The sequence below is a fragment of the Ambystoma mexicanum genome, chromosome 14 (genome assembly GCF_040938575.1).
Source record: "Ambystoma mexicanum isolate Mex_15411 chromosome 14, UKY_AmexF1_1, whole genome shotgun sequence".
NCBI lineage: Eukaryota > Metazoa > Chordata > Amphibia > Caudata > Ambystomatidae > Ambystoma > Ambystoma mexicanum.
In genome coordinates, this window is record NC_090940.1 from 598,167,488 (window position 1) to 598,173,487 (window position 6,000).

Below are 6,000 nucleotides of genomic sequence, written 5' to 3' on the forward strand. Positions count from 1 at the left end.
GCTAGCTACACGTGGGAACGTCACAGGTACTATTCAATGTTGGTCCAGCATAGACAATGCACACTGGAACTTGCCTCACTAAAGCCGTCAATGGGCAATGCTTCATACCACTATTGGTTCGACGAAAACAATTACATTCCCAGTGCTCATTGCGCAGTCAGGTTGACAATACATTTCACCCGTTCATCACCAAGGAACACTAACATGTCAATAAGCACATCACATTTCAAGGTTCCTCTTGTGAAGTGAAATAGTAACAATCAAGGTTACAACCGTTACTGCCTTTTTGAACTATCTGAAGATATGCCAAAAAAAAAATAACTTCTGTAATACAAAAGGACGTGATTTGTTATGGACAGAAGGTACGTAAACAAAATCAATAGGTCTTAAGAAAGAAAAAATACTCACAGGGGAGGCCAAAGATGAATTGGACTTCCAGGTTGCGCCCCACTACGCTACCCAAAAAGCGTTGGTGAGAAGCTACCATCAACGTTCAGTATCCCCGTTTTCTGTTCGATGGGACAGTGGCAGCATTTCTCACCAATCCTTCCCTAATTTCAGGTGGTTTATATGTATTTCTGTATTCTTTTAACTCGCACACGCTGGGGGCAATTCGTTAAGTTTTCAGCTCTCCCCAGGCAAACGCATAGACAAACATCCGTTGAGGTACCCAACATAAAAAAGGGAATTCACTGGTTTGAACACCCATGCTTTAATTTGAGATGCTTATGCTGCAGTGGGCAGGATGGTCTGTTTACATCCTGGAAGACAAGGCGTAACCAGCAATGTTGAATTGATTGTATACATGTTGAAGTTTTGCAAAATCACCTGCCTGCTGTTTCCTGCCATTCCAAGGGCAGGACAACAGCAGGGAACCAACCAATCCATTGACAGTCCTCAGTGGGTGTTAAGGCCTACCTGTGAAGAGCATTCCTGTTCACATTGAGATCTAACACCAGGGCCAGACTGCTGCCAGAAGCTGCATCTTGGGCCAAGGCAGACACTGGGAAAAACACTGATCATCAAGTGCCCACCGACATTTCTCTTGCTGACCAGACGGTCAAAGCGCAGTGATGGGTATCAGACAGACTGACGATACTTGCAGGACCTCCCAAGCGTTCCACTGCATGGCGCAGCATCCAGTCCTTTTAAGGCAACCCCTGCCCATTACGTCAATGTTTGTTAAATTTGGTGCATTTGCCCTTAAAGGAGTAACTCCTGTCCATTTAATAATTTAAAAAAACGTAATGCCTGAACTCTTTAACGTCTGACAAAAGCCCCCCCCGCCCCCCCTCAGGTAGATCGCTGAGCATGAAAAACAGTGCATGCCACACTAGGCACTGACCAACGTAGACAATGAGGATGGAAAAAATTAACCGGAGCTCTCCAACGCGCTGCTGTTATCTAAAGTACCCATTCTCACATGAGTAAACAAGTGGATTACATCACTACACTTCAGTTATTTTTAGATGAAAAGCTACGCTTCACTTTAAAACGGACACAGCTTCACCCTCAAATGAGTGGTAAAAATGTGTACAAAAAAAAAAGTCTACATTTTAAATAATGATTTCAATTACACAGCAAATGCACAGAATGTGCGCTAACCCCTAATGAAAGCCAACTGTACAATGAATAATCAATGAAAATTGAAGAATAGCCATATTGCAATGTCTTTTTTATTTCTCTTCATACCGTATTACGTCAGTTCGCAGCACTTGCCTTAACCAATGGGCCTTGCATTAGGCTTGCAGTCCTCCTCAATGGCCAATAAAGACAATTGCATGCCACAGAAATCTAGGTCTGGGACGCCACTACATTTTGCAATTAGAGCCCTGCGGTCTGAAAGCAAATTACTTTATTGGTCAAGCTTTTGCCTCCAATAATGTCATTATCAGCAATTGCAATTAAAGCAACACTCCCGAGACGTCCACACTTCTCCCAAAAACGTTTAATTCACTTATGTTACCCAACTTTCTTTAATACCGACATAACTAATCAGAACAGGGGCCGAAAACCTCGTTGTTGCGAAGCGTATTTTTCCCCAGAGATAACCAGGAGACGCAGTTACAAAAGGAAACCTTTATTGATTACAGTGCAAGATGGATTTGCCCCGACGATCACAGGACACTAGACTCCGATATGTTAAGGAAAGGTCCACCCGCGCACCCTCTCTCCAACTGTCACACACCGAATACTCAGCAGCACATTCCACGCTCTGGACCTCATGACCTCACCATTCATGCACAGAAGACAAGACAAGACAGGAAGACAACACGTTACATCACCGATCTCAGTGAATAGGATACGTTTATCACCAGCAAATGATGCAGTTAATCACAAACACCTGATGCAAAGGTTACAAAACCTGATGAGCACTTTCATGTGGCTAGCAAACAACCTAAAGTATTGGTCCAGTACCGATTTTAAAGTTAGAGTATTTGCTGCCTATTTTCAAATTTTTTTTTTTTAAGTTGAGAATAAAATAATTTTCGAGAAAGTAAAAATGTAAGTTCATTGAACATGGGAGTATTTCATTGAACAGTAAAAATATATGCTTTTGCTCTAAAACAGAAATATATTTCTTTGCACTGAACTACTGATGTACATTAAAAAGAAAATGTATCGGGCAGTAATGATAAGAGCTTCCTGTGGCAATAAGTGTACCACTGATCCTAACCAGTGGAGCTGTGTAGATGAAAGAAAGGGACAGGCCACTATCAGTTTCCGTTTTTTTTGCCCTATATTTTTTGCATTAGCTTACTTTTATGAAGGCCGATACGCAGTTTGCCTGCCTAATGGAGCGTGCAACTAAGGTAAAAATAAGAACTCCATGTCCGACACATCAACGCCTGTCTGTAGCATACCATACATAGGCTTCCTCATTTCATGTCTACTTGCTGCTGATTCTCAAATACCTCTGGAAGCAAGCGCTGAGAAACACTTGGAAAAAGCACTAAAATATTCCTGCAAACAGTCTACGACAGAACAAGCTCTGCTTTGATGACAACTAAAACGTACATTAACTTTATCGCACGCTGTACCCCTAAATCCTTAATATTGGAATGGCTGCATAACATGAAAAAAAAAAAGTTTTGGATTTCAAAATACACCCAAACAATTTGCAGGAACTAGAACCCTAAAAGCATATAGAGTAGCTTACTAGAATGTCATCTACTTTGGGCTCTAAAACAAATCTGTGAACCCCACCTGAACCGAAATAAATCTGCAAAGCTCGTCCACATAGAATCATTTATCCAGAAAGCATAATCCTTCACGAGCTACCAACTTACAAAAAATCATCGTCAAGACACTGCATCAGTCACCTAATACTTGGCAAACGTGTCCCATCCTAATGAATGGCCTTGGCAAATGAATCCCACTAAGAAACTGGAGATTAGCATGTGACAACAATATGGTCGCAGTACCCTTCAAAAGACTCTGCAAAGGAGTCACCTTTTGGAAGTAGTCAGGGGAATACAAACGAAATCCAACTTCACGATACATTTTCTAAAAAAAACATTGAAGATATGTCTTTTTAAAACATTTCTGGGAAGCGGAAGAACCCTGCAGACACCAAGGTTGCCAACAAGCTTACCCAGAGCCATTACTTATCAATCAAATGTATTCAGGATACAGACCCCACTAACCCAACCCTCAATTTTCTGCATACTCAACCCACACAAAAGTCACACAGCCATTTCTCTCCCAGCAATCCGCACGCACTTTACCACACCGCATCAACACCACATGACCAGCACACATGGTTTCGCCCGATCCGATACTGTGTATACCGAGCTGAAGCTGCCAACAGCACACAAATTCTCCCACTCCTGACTAACCCTACCCGCCCACCTTCCTCTTTACAGATCCGCCAGAGCGCATGGGGACCAATTCTGTTGGTGACAGTGTGCTATATAAGTACCCATAACATAACATTCCTGCTAGACAGTGCTTTGTCTTACTTAGCCCCAACAGTCCAAAATCTAACATACGGGGGGTCTTACAACAATGATCTAAAACACAGTAATAAGGGCAACATAATGTCTTGATGGATTGTGAACCAGGGATTTTCCTCCTCATACAGCCAATAATCAATAATTCGGTACCCAACGTCTCCTTCATTCCCTCTATCCACTTACAGTGCTTCAAACGTTTTCGATGCAATGTGGAGGGATACAAAATTTGAAAAAATGTGTTATCTATTTAAATATCACGCTCAAAGGGGCACCAAAACTGATCCATGCAGTTCGTGTGCATCTGTAACCTCAACGCATGTCTCCCTTCACCTGGACCAAAACGGCAAAGCCACCAACTTAGCTGCCTCCACTAGATGACACTAAACAACCCCCTCACAGGTGGCACACCTCTACACTCCCTTCTTGTATAGTGCGCTTCACAAGAAAACCAAAATCCCCTCCACACAGCACACCCACAACTGCTGCACCCCTATAATAACTGGAACCTTTACCCGCCTCTATCAGAGGCATCGAGTCCCACCTGGGCTTCAGAAAAGCAATAAAAACCATGTTGTTTGTGTAAACCCCACTCTGACCTGGTACAGGATTTACGCACTTCTCACATGTCAGTGCTCACCTTGCCAACTGTATAACTTACGTAAGGCAACCTTCCATGTCCAGGCTAATGTTAGACACACTTTCTCTGTAACATTCACTGTCTATTGCATCCTGCACTGTAACTAAGTCATTTTCTTGAAACAGCGCCCCGATGCCCTCAGGCTGCTGGGCTCTTTACAAATGCATAAATAAACAATGCCAGTAAGATAGCTCAGCAGGTATAGCACTCGCTGCTGCGATCTGAGCATGATCTGCAGGTTCGAATCCCAGCAAGGCCAACTCAGCCATTCATCCTTCCAAGGTCGATAAATGAGTACCAATTTTGGTTGGGTGATATTGTATGTAAATATGTGCTCTGTAAAGCGCTTTGGATTAAGGCACTATATATAAATAACACATCATTATCTACACTCCCTTCCTGCTATGGTGCGCTTCACAAGAAAATCAAAATCCCCTCCACACAACTACTGCACCCCAACATTGTCAATCTGCAAACACGTTAATGCTTCCAGATTACTCTTAATGCCCCTCTACACCTTTCCTCCCCAGCACACACCCTTATCTGAACCCATCTCTCTGCCTCCACGCGAGCACTAAAATCATCTTACAGAAAACCCCAAAGTCCACACCCTTTGTAACATACACTCCCAAATCACTAACCCTAACCTCCTGCCACAAAAGAATCTATTAAGCCGTGCTAGCCCTCAGCTGGGGGTTTTACAAAAGCAGCGCCTGTGAGGGGTAGAGCCTGAAAGAAAGATTAAAATGGTTCCAGGGCAGTAGAGAGGGCGAGCATTGCATTCCAGTGGTGCTGTGGAGGGGGACGCTACTCTCCCCCCCCCCATCCCCTTGCACTTCCCCATAAAACGTCGCTGACAGCCGACAGCTCCGACTCACCTCCGGCCGCCCAGCGCTTCCAGTCGCCTCACATAGCTTTCCTCCTCGGCTGCTGCCCGTAGACATCCAGCCTGCTAAGACTTCGCGTGACCCCCCTCCTCCTCCTCCTCTATCCACTTCCTCCCTCCGCCATTTTCCTTCTTCCTTCCCTTCCCCCGCTCAGGGTAGCGACTAGTTCCCATTAGAGGAACGGACCCAGGGACGCGCGCGGAGCACGTGATCTACGAGGTACGTCCCAGAAAACGTATGTCACTTGCACTACCTGTCTCGAGCCGTGCGCCCCCCCCCACTCTCGCGCCCCGTTGATTCGAGGTTGAGAAAGACGGCAGCACTTCTCTGCGAACCGCCCATGCAGATATACAGTTAAACAGATGATATTGCGGGGTCTCCATTGATGGTTCTCCATGGGGCAATGAATGATGAAGAGGTGTCGGTGGGACTCGGAACACAGGGTCTGCCTGGACCTCTGTAATTAGGGTGGTTTTGTTGGATACTTCAGAAGCTGTCTACAGGGGCCATGTTTCCAGAA

At 44.6% G+C, this 6,000-nt stretch overlaps 1 protein-coding gene across 1 annotated transcript in view; it reads right to left on the reverse strand.

Annotated features, from left to right (window-relative positions):
• The window catches only part of BTBD7 (BTB domain containing 7), a 288,393-nt gene extending 282,773 nt beyond the window's left edge, over nucleotides 1-5,620 (reverse strand). The window contains exon 1 of the mRNA XM_069637965.1: nucleotides 5,472-5,620. The gene's annotated coding sequence lies outside the window, so the exon portion shown is untranslated. The remainder of the gene's footprint in view (nucleotides 1-5,471) is intronic.
• Between the last annotated feature and the right edge of the window lie 380 nt (nucleotides 5,621-6,000).